A 14,122-nucleotide genomic window follows, 5' to 3' on the forward strand; every position below is an offset into this window, starting at 1 on the left:
TTTTCTTTTGGCCATTCCTGAAAGAAAGTTAATTACACAAAAGGGAGCCTCTTTCATGTTTTTAATCTTTAATTTAACCACAAGTTGCCCATCCCTGTTGAACAACACCAAGCTCAGTTTGTGAGTCAGAAATGGGGAACCTTAGTCTAGAAAGATTTCATGTCTCTAGCCAGGTGTCCTCTGCAATAGTTGTCAATTGCTGAACCTGACAATAGTACGGAAATTCTCTTGGTGTAACCAACAGTCTCCCTGCTGAAATGACATCTCTGGAATGAAGTTGGAAACTGTAAAATTTCTGGATTCAGGGTTTTTTATCATTTAATAGAACAAATCAAATCCTCCATACAGGAATAATACAAAAAGTTTCCAGGTGAACAGTCTAATGGAAAAGACTGTCTCCACTTCAGCATTTACTGTTGTTACTCTCCTTTTGGAATAGGAGACTCAAGTGAAACAAACAAGCATCATGATCATGTTTGGCTTCTATGACCAAGGAGAGAAAAGAAATCTTCAAACTCTCATGAATCACTTGTTTCTCAGCAGTTCACAGAGTGACAGAGAATCTCAAAGGTTTTTCAAAGGATATTGAAAAACAAGTAACGATGCTGGAAGATTGCTAGACAGCAGCTCGATGACAATTGTAATAAAACTGCTTTGGTTGGCAATTCTGAAATCAACAAATATTACGACAGGAACAAGATGAAATAATACAAAGAAAAAAGAAGTGCATGAACTGTAGTATACAGTATATGGTATCTGAGATTTTTCCTTATAGTGGCTAAACCGTACTAGAAGAGGTTGGTCACAGTAGATGCATAAAGAGATCACTAAAGCAATAGCTTTCTCTTGTCAGACAATGTCCACTTTCAGGTCAAAGTCACTTTAGAATTGTCAACATCATGCCATATCTGATTGGCAAAGACTCAGATTCAACAAGCATTAAATGGAGATGCCAGGAAGTGAAATTGGGGTCTTCTGTATGTGAATCATAGGTTTCTTATTAAACTTTGTGAAGTAGACATTGAAGGTAATGGCATACCTTCAGCAGCAGTCACTGACATACTGGAGCTTCACTTCATACAAACAGCTGATTATTATCTTTCTTGATTATTAAACAACCTTTCTGTTCCAGAGTTTGGAACTTCTGATAAAATTCCTTTTTTTTTTTGCTATGCAGTAGAAGTACAAAGACCCACAGAGAAGAATAGCCACAAGTTCCCAAGAGTCCACCCTTTCTCATTAACTGGCACTCAAAGTTTCAATAACTCACTCTGAGACATTTATAGGAGAAATAATAAAAATATGTCTTTACTTATAATTGCTTGAAAATACAGACTTGTGTATACTGCTTTCTTTACTACATACATACTTAGCAGCCAACTGAACAGTTCAACAGCAAACCAATAACTGCTTCCAACAGTGGAAATACAGGCAAAGAATAATCTGCTGAGAAGTGGGCCTTTTTTTTAATTCAAAGGGTGAAAAGAACCATTGGTTAGTGCTGGATAGACAATCATCCCAGCCCAGAAAAGTCCCTCCCAGTCACACAAACCACAGACAGCATTTAAAGTTGCTGTAGAAAGAAGGCAGGGTCCGGCAAAGTACACAAAAAGAGACAACTGTACATTGAAGTTGCACTGAGCAAGGAAAAATGTCAAACTGGCAACTATCTAAAGAATGACAGTGCTCCAAATTTTGTTTTCATCTTGAAGTCCATAGTTTCTGTAATTAAAAAAGGGGGTGGAATTAATAGCAAATCTACTTCACAGGAATTTAGTAGCAAATAATTTCTTACATTTTTTTCTTTTCTAGAAACTGTCAAAAATCACAAATTTCTTCATAAATTCTACAGAAGGAACTAGAGATTTTATTTTTGGGGGGGGAAATGAATATAGAAGAAGGTGGAACTCAGGAATTCATCCATCCAAGCAGAGATTGTTGAGTGCTAAGCTTCTACAGTCTGTCTTTGAATTCCTGCATATTCAGCAATGTCTGTGGTGCTCAATTAGGACTGACATCTCTTTTTATGTGAAAAATCTCCCTTTAAATACCTTTATGGCAGGCAGGAACCATGTAGTCCTTCCTATGCTAGGCATAGCTGTACATGTTTAATTTGATCAGTCTAGATATGTAGGGATTTTATTTTATTTTTTAAAATACAAAGTTACCAACAATCACAATTTTTCTCATGAAAAAAGTGAAAACAACTTGGAATTTTAAAAAACTTCATTCACAGGTGAAAGTGAAACTGACAAGTTTGTCTATCTCGATATAAAAAGAAAAAAAAACTTAAAAGCTGAAGTTTGTGTTGCCATGGGTCCAACTCCCAAGGCAGATGTGGTGTTTGCCTCTATAATTATGGGTATTTAAATGCAACAAAGGAAGGGTACTGGACTGCTGCATGGTGAAGCCTCCTTGGATCTGCTCCTCATCACTTTCCCTCTCTGACTCAGCTATTCCAATACTTGGCTTTTCCTACACAGATATGCAGCCTTAAAAATGCCTTTTTTTTCCTTTACGTCTCCTGGGTTAAGAAATATATCTCCCAACGTCTCCTTGGTCACGGTGTCTCAAGGTCTCCCTGGGCCGCCACGTCTCCTGGCCCCATAACCCTGTTGGTGTGGGTCTAACTCCAAAGGCAGATGTGGCGTTTGCCTCTCCAGAAACTTGGAGTCAGGTTTGGATAATGAAACTTCCAAGAGCACTCTGTTAGGGAAAACAAACCTTGGAGCCCAAGATAACAAGTTACAGAGTCTCTTATCTGGTAGCTTCAAATCCTCCCCTTTATAAGCAGAGCAAAGATGCGGCCATATAAGGAAAAACACGGAGAGAGTTTGATAAGACTTGTAGCATAATATAATAGACTTGATATATTAGCATTGGTCAGATATATATACATGGCTTTATATACATAGGCATAGATCTCTCAGAGCAACGTAACATTCACAGAAGTAAAGTAATGACCACCAGACTCACAACTGAGTGCCAAAGTGCTGTTCTCACTCTCTTGCTTAAATAGTGAGAGCAGCCTATCACTGCAGACATAGCAGCTGAACTTGGTTAACAAGCATTACCTAAGCTTGTTCCAGCTGCATGTTATCAGTCATCCGCTAACATTTACAGGCATCACTTTGCATTCTCACTAGAATATTAAATTTAACCCATTGTTCACTTAAAGGAACAAATCTTGACAGTTTGTACTGAGGCAATATCTGGGTTAAACTGTGAGAATTAATCAGACATCATCAATAACGTATTAGTAAACTGATTTCCTAATCACTCTGTCTCTTCAATAAATAAGGTCAGCAACTTTTGCTCTCCGAATTACACAAAAAGGGGAGAAATGCCTTTGCTTTGTGAATCACTTGGTGTTGTATGCAAATGACATAGGACACTGCCCTTCCTCTCCCATTATATTTAGTGATAGAAATCTCTCTTTTTTTCCCCTTGCAGATATTTCCCTTGGCTTCTCTTGTATTGATTGCTGCTGTTGAAGGAGAAGGCATTTTTTGATTGTGTTCTACTTGAGAGATTGTTAATGCAGAGCAAACCTAGAGATGCTAAGCAGGTCACTGGACAGTTTTTCATAAATATTCAGCAGGAGCAAACATTGTGAAAGACACTAATGCTGATAGAATTTGCAGATATGCTAAGTAAGAATAAAGCATTTCCTGCAGAGAACTCCTGTTGAGACTATATGGCCTTCTGCCTTAATGAAGTTATACTCTTGCCTAATGGAAAATGATGTCAACATCTTCCTTTTCATACCAGGTACTTTAATTCATATATATACACACAGAGAGAGAGAGAGAGAGAGAGAGAGAGAGAGAGAGAGGGAGGGAGGGAGGGAGGGAGGGAGAGTACATAAATTACTGGAATGATTAAGTGTTGAGCTAAACTGTCTGCATGTGTTGTAAATAACATGGTTCTTTTAGACCACAAGTGGATTTCCACCCAACTATATAAAGCAAATATCTCATTGCAAGTATCAAAACTTTTTTCATTACCAAGCCCTGTTCTTTAGCTGAGTTAAAGCATTGCACAAAGTGCCTTCTTCCTCCTAAGTTAAAGCCTATTCCAATAGGTTCAGTTCTACACACCAAGCTGTCACATGTCATATGCTTGTTGCAGACTTGTCAGAGACACTATACACTACACATACTGTACATACTCCTCATGCTCTTATATCCATGGGTAACAATAGTTAATGCAGTGCTCTGGGTGCAGCCACTCGTGTAGCATTTTTTATAGTGACAGTATTTTGATGTAATTTTATTGCATGTAGGTCTGAGTTTGTACTAGAAAAATAAATAATAAATATGTGAATTAATGTATGTCTAATATATGCAGTCACTGTTCTACCCTCAGCTTGAGCAGACCACTTTCAACTCAAAACTATTTTACAGCAGAAGCCAGCAATTTCCAAATATCTGGGGGCCACATCCCCCCACTATAAACCATGGAGAGTTATATACCCCATTTCAAATAGTTTTCTATAAAAAATTAAGCCAAAAGGGCTTGTCATGACCTCTAGTGGTCTCTGGGAGCAGGTTCAACTGCTGCTGCATTTTTTTTTCTTACTTCAGATTTTGAAAAAAAAAAAAAAAGAGATCCCTACACACACGCAATAGAATTCATGGGGCCGAAAATGTAGCAAAAATTGTCCATGCTTCACAGATGACACCAGGTGACTTCCTAAGCAAACCTTTTTTAAAAATTAGGACTTGGATGCTAGATGCTGGAATCCTAGAAGTTGCATTTTGCCCATACTTGTTCTAGATGCTTCAAGCTACCAAGTAGCAACCTGGGAGACACACACATACCAATGTTTCAGCCACAGAAACAAAAGAGAGAACTATATAGTGTCTTAGCTAGGTGAACTCTAGGCTCTATTGTGAAATCAGTAGAAGTAGGCAAGGTACCATTTTTGAGTATCAGACCCTCTCCCAAAATGGGATGGTGATTTCATTTTCCTTGGTTGCTGTAAGCATTATAGATACATAAAGATCTTGAACCCCTAATGCTGGGTGTAGGATTAAGATCTGGGAGATCCTGGCTCTAGTCCCTGTTCAGTCATGAAACTCACAGATAGACTTAAGCAAATCACTCCCTTTTGGCCTAATCTCCCGCATAGGATTAATGTGAAGATAAGAAGTCCTTGAGCTCATTTGCACAAATATGTAATGTAAATTTCAGCCTGATAACAGATGTAAGCACCCTAAAAATTCCACGTATATCACTCATGGCGTGGTGGTTAAACTGCTGTACTGCATCCAAAACTGTGCTCATAACCCGGGGTTCAGTCCCAGGTAGCCGGCTCAAGGTTGACTCAGCCTTCTATCCTTCCGACGTCGGTAAAATGAGTTCCCAGCTCGCGGGGGGGGGCAATGTGTAGCCTATATAATTAACTTGTAAACCACCCAGAGGGTGCTTGAAGCACTATGGGGCAGTATATAAGCAGCACACTTTGCTTTGCTTTTTTGCTTTTTCCACCATGATTCACAAAGAGCTGAAAACAAGAAAATAAGGGTGTGACTACACAGTGAGGGAAGTGCACATTTACTCACATCCGCTTGCTGTAAAGTCACCCTGAAAGATTTGGTTCTCTTTGATTTCAGTGGCCACAAAGAGGAGCAAAAACGTTGCTATTGCAGTGCTATGGAAGCACCCATAAGTGCTGGGGTTCAGAAGCCTTTTCCTTCTTTCAGAAGGCTCTTTCTTCCTCACTTATTCATTTCTTCCTCTTATTTTACCTTACTGGGGCAGCTTGGTTGAAAAGGAAGGAAGGAAGGAACAGGATTTTTGTTCACTAAGGAAAAGCTATAAAAAACATCATGGAGAGAAATTTTGTGGCAAAAATGAGTGCTGGTGCTGTCTGTGCACACAGGCACAAACAAACATGTGACTCCTGAGATGAGAGGCAAGGAGGAAGAAGCTTTGGCAAAGGACCACTTTGCCCATCCACTTCCGAAATAAAGAGAAAGACATGGGTATTGGATTTAACAAGGGGCACTTTATTAACTAATGGTTAACTAATTAATTAATGGTTTTTGTTGCTGCCTCCTGGACAATGTTACGAGGCTCCATCCATAGTTCTTCAGGCACTCTGTCCACCAAATCTAGTTCCTTAAATCTGTTTTTCACTTCCACTGTGTATTCATAAGGGCTTTGGTTTAGATTATACAGTGGTGCCTCGCAAGACGATGTTAATTCGTTCTGCGAAAATTGCTGCCTTGCGAAAACATCGTCTTGCGACATGCGGTTACCCATTGGAATGCATTGAAATCTATTTTATGTGTTCCAATGGGGAAAAATCGTCTTGCGAAAATCGGCCATTGCAAAGCACAGACCTGACTGTCAAAATCGCTGTCTTGCAAAAAACTGTCCCTAAAAAACCGTTTTGCAAAGCGCGGACCCAACTGTCAAAATCGTCGTCTTGTGAAAAACTGTCCCGAAAAAAAAAAGTCTTGTGAAGCACGGACCAAAACACCGTCTAGCGAAAATCGCCCATAGGGAAAGCTGTTTTACGAAGCACTATAGCAATCACAAAAACCTATCATCTTGTGGTATTAACCGTTTTGCGAGGTAATCATCTAGCGAGGCACCACTGTACCTGACTGGCCCAATGGTTTTTCCAAAGTAGTGGTGCTGGAGGAGACTCTTGAGAGTCCCCGTGACTGCAAGGAGAACAAACTTATCCATTCTGAAGGATATCAACCTTGAGTGCTCACTGGAAGGACAGATCCTGAAGCTGAGGCTACAATACTTTGGCCATCTCACGAGAAGAGAAGATTCCCTGGAAAAGACCCTGATGTTGGGAAAGTGTGAAGGCAACAGGAGAAGGGGACGAGATGGTTGGATAGTGTCATCGAAGCTACCAACATGAATGTGACCCAATGGAAGACAGGAGGGCCTGGCGTGCTCTAATACATGGGGTCACGAAGAGTCGGACATGACTTAACGACTAAACAATAACAAAACTTTATTAACTATACATTTCCCACCCTCAACCTGCAGAGGGGCCTGAACATAGTGTGAATTCCTGGGGCAGGCTCCAGGGTTACATCTTATCCCTTTCCTTACCCTTAACAGGCAAGTCCCGTGCCCATGGGTGCAGCAGTCCCCAGACCGCTTGTTTCCAGCTGGTTAAAATTGGGGGTCTCTTGCCAGCTGCCAACTGTCCAATCCTCCTTACCATGGACAGTCAGTGGCCATAGACACTCCTCATCAAAGCAAGCAAATCTCAGGATCCAAGTTGCCATGATGCTGTACAAAAAGCACCTCGTGTACCTGTAGGATGACAATCAGCCCTCAAGATCAACCATGGAATAAGGGCTGACCACAAAATATGAACATCACACCATGTTTGCTGTAAAGTTCTCAAATCCTACAAAATTTGCAAAATCAGAGACTTACCTGTTCTCCTACCCAAATCATTTCCCCCAAGATGCAACAACTAAATATTAGGCAGGGCATCAGCTCCATTTCCTAATATCATTGGAAGTAGCTCTTCCCATAGCATACCCCGATTACCTTTCCATTCCAGTGCAGCCCACACCCTCGAACCTAGGTTTGGACCGCTAGCTAACTGGATAATGGGAAGCCCAAAAAACAAAACTGTGACATGCCATCAGGGACCTTGAGCCCAACAAACACAAACCTGTAATAAAACAGCTGAAAAAACAACCATGAGAAAGTATTATTCACTGGGGAAAAGGTTGTATGTACATTCTAAAGCAATCTGAAGACCAATGCTCAACTCTCTAGATATCCTCAGGCATACAGCCCAAAGCAGCAGCCGTGGAGGCTGCTCCAATCCAGGATGAGTGGGTTCTGAATTGGCAGCCCACTAAGTCCAACTGGCTCAAAGCCTTAGATGTATCCCTCAAAAATTGGAACTTAGTTCATCATCATAGGCATCCTTCAGTCTCGAGGGACTATGGTAACGTGCTCTGTATGGAGGACTTGGAACAGCGTCTAGTGTTTTGACGCTGTACGCAAAGCTGGAGTGTCCTCTCCAGGGCATGAAGCCTGGGTAAAATAATGTGGAGGATAGGCTGTTACCCAACCAGCAAATCCCCCCTCTCCACGTCACTGAAATAATCCAATGGAAAGGCAAGAGCCAATAAAACTGGTTTCAGTGACATTGTAGGAGTTGACAGAATGACACGAACTGCCTCTGGGACTCCAGCTCCATATTTTGCCTTAAGGTTGACTCCTGAAGCCTTTTCCATCAGTGGATATAGCCACAAGGCAGTGGAGGTTTGAAGTCAGAGTTTTCCTTCTCCTAGATGGGCTGCCTTCCAGGGCTGAACGAGTCCCACCTACCCAGCGGAACTTAGTTAAGAGTTTGCCATTCTTGTGAACAAACCAAGGGCCTGGGTCCTTTCCCTACAAACCTATGTAGTCCCAGACAGCCTTAACTGGGCATAAACTGTCAACAAAACAGTTACATAATGAAATGTAATTCCCCCTACCCCTCTGGTCTATTTGGGGCCACCTCAAATGCAGTGTCACTCTAGTGTCTGTCAAAAATATCTCAGACAGCATGAGAGCTCTCCCCGACAAGTCTTACTGAGATAAACCACCAATTCATTGATGTGCAATGCACTAAAATGTCATCAAAGCAGCTGCTTTAAATAAAGCAGCTTTGAAACAATACCTATATATCATAGGCCAACAAATAGTCATGTGCATGAGGATGTCGGGGAAGAAGGAAGAGCTGTGATCTTTGCCAGCTTTCCTCTCTCTCATCCATTCCTCAATAATCCTATGAATCCAAAAATCCCCAGTTGTATCCTCCCAAGCCCCTTACAACCCAAAATTCATGGAACTCTGCCCACCCTGTTGCATAACTGCAGTATGTACCCGATGCTATAGATAATAGGATTGGCCTGTCTACTTCAGCCTTCCAAGAAGCCGCATCTCCACAGGAGAACCTTGGACTGGCTCTGCATATCTGGGGCCAATGCCCTGAACCTCCTGATCTGTTTGCAAGACAGGTCATCAGCTATATTTTTATTCTCACTGGGAATGTGGCATGCAGAAAATACAACGTATTTGGAACATTAAGGTCCACACTGAATTCATAACCCACAGTGATCTTGAGGACAGTGAGTTGACAATCTGAACAGCCAAAATATCACACCCAAAAACCACTGCTGGAAACCAATAGCCAAAGTGCCCCAACAACAGGAAGCAATTTCAAGAAAGTTTAGACTCTGGTGACACCCATTTCATGCCATTCCTGTGGCCATTGCCCCAAAACACCAATGTCCCTTGAAATAAATACTGAAACCTAATGACCCGCAGAATTTGTGTGCACCTGAAGCTCGGCCCCCATTAGCAGTTCTGAATGCCAAAAAGACACTCCATTTAATTCACTTAAAAATTGCTGCCATACCCTCAGGTCCTGCCTCACCTCGGCAGTGACCCTGCAATGATGATGAGGCTTGCTAAGCCCAACCATTGCATCACATAACCAATGTAGGAAGGTCCCACTTGGTGGCATCACCCTGCAGGCAAAATTAAGATGTACAACCATCTCTTGAAGTTCAGATAAAGTAACCTTATTTTTGCCCAGCACTGAACTGACCCTCCTTCAGAGGTCATCTAACTTAGATTGTGGCAGCTGACATAACTGCTGCACCATGTCAAGCTCAACTCCCCAAAAATGTGAGCTCGAAGGAGAGGCCCTCAGTTTTTCCTCAGCCAAAGGGATCCCAAAGTCCCTGGCAAGTTCCTGAAATGCTAGCAGCAGGTGCTGGCATTAACCAGAATCACCTCTCTTGCCAGAAGAAGATCATCTAGGTAGTGTACCACATGGGACAACCCAGTGGCTTTAAGGGGCACTCCAAAAATGTGCTGAACCTCTCAAATGCAGCACAAAATACTGAACATCCCATCAGTAAATCCCTATCAACATAGAAGAACCCATCAAACATAAATCCTCACAAGTTAATTCTTGTTAGGATTTATGTTTCATAACATAAATGGGGGTTCATCAGGGGGAGACGAAATGTAGACTTAATGTCTCATTTTGCCAGCTCCACACCTGAGCAATATGCCTTAATCTGCCTTAACAAAGGATGTGTAACAAACAGTACACATTCTCTTTGTATGACATCATTGACCAGATTCCCTTCTGAGAATAATAAATAATAAATGAGACAGAATTCACCTGCTGCCTTCTTAGGCACGAATCCCAGTGGAGATACCCTGAGATTCCTTTAGGGGGGGTTCCAAATGGGCCCAACACACAGCCTTCCCAAACTTCCTTCTCAATCTTCCACCTAAATACTTGCTCCATTCCCTTTACAGACTTTATATCATCTGCATAAAATGCAACATGTTCTCCCAAAACCGGGATACGAAAACCAAATTCAAAACCTTGAAACAAATAATCTGCATCTTCTACTGCAGATAGCTTTTAAGTAACTGTTCTAACACATCTAGCTTAACTGAACTGGGACCCTTTTGGAGACTGAGGACCACCCTCTGGGTGTTTCTTTGCCCCTACAGCATCCTTTGTGCAACCCTTAACTAAGCAACCTTGGGGCATTCAGTAAAGAGATTTTCCCACACAAATGGAACAGTCATGTCTAAACTTGCATGGATTCCTATTACAGAAGCCATGAACACTAAATTCCCACCACAACAGTCAGGGTTGAACTGACCGACCCACGGACATGCAGGAAGCACTGAGCTGCCCAGCCCTTTGAACCAAATCCCCACTATTGCAACACTCTCCCAACACAGGCTGAGCAAGGGTCATCAGCTGCAGCCACAACTGCAGGTGTTGTTCATCCTGTCGTATCGCAGGAGTAATTGCTGCATGCATACAAAAAGCTTCATCATAAAGAAGCCACAATTTCCCTGAGAAACCAACAAATGCCCAATAAATGAGATCCAAGTATTGCAGAGTATGGGATGTGGTGGCGCTGTGGGTTAAACCGCAGAAGCCTCTGTGCTGCAAGATCAGAAGACCAGCCGTCGTAAGATCAAATCCACGCGACAGAGTGAGCTTCCATCGCTTGTCCCAGCTCCTGCCAACCTAGCAGTTCGAAAGCATGTAAATGCGAGTAGATAAATAGGTACCACCTCGGTGGGAAGCTAACGACGTTCTGTGTCTAGTCACACTGGCCACATGACCATAGAAGCTGTCTACGAACAAAACATTGGTTCTACGGCTTGGAGACGTAGATGAGCACCATTCCCTAGAGTTGGACACGACTGGATAATTTGTAAAAGGGAACCTTTACCTTTACCTAAGTATTGCAGAAGAGAAGTCTGTCATGGCTGCACCTTCATGATGACTCCTGCGTATACAATAAACACGGGAAGTCAATTAGCCCTGGATCTGTCTGGCTTCTTTTTTCAGGCCCTCTCCTTCTCCTTCTCCCCCTCCCTGACTTTTTCCTTCTTTTCTGATTGCCTATTAAGGTGACTAAACAGGTCAACATACTTTCCCTTTTCCAAATCTTTTCCTTAGTGGCAGGAAGAAGGTGATCCCCCAAAGGCAGTGATTGCCTGCCAAAAGGCAGAGCATGAACCAACACAGAATTATAGCCTGTGTCCAGAACAGAGAAGTACGGTCACATGCCAACCCCAGGAGTGGAATTCATCCCCATGGTAGGATAAGGCCACTGATAATATGGGGCAATCCATACAGAAGGGCTGAAAGAGAATGAGTAACGTATACCACTCCCCCCCATGTGTAGGCAGATGATGGAATCCAAAGGCTGCGGGTGCCAGTGCCGACTGGCCCCCAGTGACCCAAGGCCAAACCATATTCCCCATCTCTATGTCTGGTGTAGCTGCTACCTCACCTGGCTGGGAGGTCTGTGCTGCATCCAAAACATTGCCTTTCATCACCATGTTGGCCTCCCCAGAAGAGCTCTGTGTGGAAGCAGCTGAACCCAAACATGCTGAAGAAGATTGCACTGCCAATTCATACCTGAAGCTGGCCAGAACCAACGCCAAACTGCTGCATGCTTGTCTCTCCATCTCCCCTCCCCATGAGGAAGGTCCTCCATAAACCTGCCCCAAAACAGCAATAGGTTCCATTAATTCAGCTACCTTCTGCATGATCTTTCTGTGAACCTTCGTTTCCTTGACAGATTATCTGGGCTGGAATTAGGGTCCTGGAGCCACCTTAGGCAACTCCTTTCCCTTTTCCAAAGCCTGAATCCTGGTAATAACTGAAGCCAGATCAGGAGAATTGTCACCATCCAAAGATGAGGACATAACTGGGAGGGATCAAGAAGGCGCTTGCCTCTTATCAGGCTGATATTACCCATACCTTTCTTGGGTGCCATCTAAATTAAACCCGAATGATATCAGCTCCACCTAGTAACCAAAGCTAGCAGCTGCAACAGTAGCCAACCAGAAAGAAAGTGGAGACAGAAAAAAAACTACCACAGAGAAAATGGAAGCTAAAGGCCATGCCCTAAATGCCACAACTAACACAAGAAGCCCTAAAATGGCCACTTGGCTAGTCAAACTCTAAACTGGGGCAACTGTGAAGCGCTCCCAAAAAACTTTGGATCCCAGAGCAATAGGATAACCTGGCATCTCAAGGAAAAAAGGGGTTTGGGGTGTCACAAGAAGCCTCTCACCCCACTGTCAATCCAAATTTACAAAATGTAATTACCTATATAATTATTATTCTTTATATCTAACAAATGTATACATCTAACAAAAGGGAGGAGGTAAAGGGTGCTGGACAAGAAGCACAACACACACCTTGTAGCCTTCAACCCCAATTGATTATTTATTTATTTATTTATTTATTTATTTATTTATTTATTTATTTATTTGTTTGTTTGTTTGTTTGTTTGTTTGTTTGTTTGTTTGTTTAAACTAAAACAACCACCCTGCAAAGGGTGGGGCTTTAAAGCAAAATGAGGCTAATGCTTCTGAACTTCCAGCCACCAACCACGGTCTCCAAAACACCACCTGTCAGCAAAACCTAAGCCCACAAACCCCCTCCAAGAACCCCAGATGGTGCCCAAATCACCATGTGGCAACGCTGAAGCACCGCCGCAACCACCACAAGCCAAACCGTGATGTCTTCAGCACTGGGAAGCATGTATTAATAAGACAGGGAGGAGGCTTGAGCCTGCTTCCTTGCCATGCTTAAAGGAGACTGACTTGGGGTGGGTGGGCCTAAAACAAGGCTCAGAAAGTCCCACCCCTAACCAGCCAGATACTAGACACCAGGAGGTGAGGGAAGGCAAAGAGTCCCCACTGATGCAGGGATTCACACTGCAGAAACAGTATTGTAAGTGTATGCACACATACGACATCCTCCCTTTCTGCATCAGTTCAAGAAAAAAGTTCTCTGATGGGAAGGAAAAACTCTGCTCTGATTGTCATTCCCCATTGTGTCATGTGATCAACCATGGGCTGATTCACATTTCTCATTGCATCATGGGGGGGATGTGAATCAGTCCACCTGAACCTATAGTATTTCATGCCTTTTCCCCTATGTAGTCAGATAAATGAGCTAAAACCACAGACAAAAATGGCCAGTGTGAATCTTAGTTCAAAGCAATGTCAGTAGCTACTGCTTTCTTTCACCTACATACATAGACTACTTACTGTACTTTTTATTAAAGTAATCATGGTTTGCTATAGGCAATATTCAAAACAAATAGGATGGATTCTAAAACATATATTGAGATGCAAGCTAAAAGCCTTTTCTCAGCTTATCATCAGTCTTATAAAGATATTAGAAAAAAGAAACCTGTAACATAAGAGAAGCTCCTCACTATGCCACAAAGTAGACATTTGTTCATGTAGCAATAAGAACAATTCATTTTGAATATTCTGAGGTATATGGCTATGAACAGAAAATGAATGTTCTCTGTATGCAACAGTACACAACTCAAGTGTGTGATAAAACTGACCTTGACACCTTGCATGAAGAAATGGATCTATCCAAATAAATTCCTCTAGACGTTTAGGACTGTAACAAACATAATCTCCAGGGATACAGAGATGGACTACAACTCAGGAAACCTGGGTTCAAATCCCCCCTTAGCTATAAAGGCTCACTGGGAGCATAGAACTGTTAAAAACCACTCCTTAAATATTTCACATACCTTGGCAGTCCTATTAG

The 14,122-nt window shown here is 42.3% G+C and overlaps 1 protein-coding gene across 1 annotated transcript in view; it reads right to left on the bottom strand.

Annotated features, from left to right (window-relative positions):
- Positions 1-14,122, bottom strand: part of LOC144588290 (uncharacterized) — a 97,565-nt gene continuing 83,443 nt past the window's right edge. Inside the window, exon 2 of the mRNA XM_078390758.1 lies at positions 1-14,122. This exon is cut by the window's right edge and continues 16,359 nt beyond it. The gene's annotated coding sequence lies outside the window, so the exon portion shown is untranslated.

This window comes from Pogona vitticeps, chromosome 3 (assembly GCF_051106095.1).
Source record: "Pogona vitticeps strain Pit_001003342236 chromosome 3, PviZW2.1, whole genome shotgun sequence".
In the NCBI taxonomy this organism is placed as follows: Eukaryota; Metazoa; Chordata; class Lepidosauria; order Squamata; family Agamidae; genus Pogona; species Pogona vitticeps.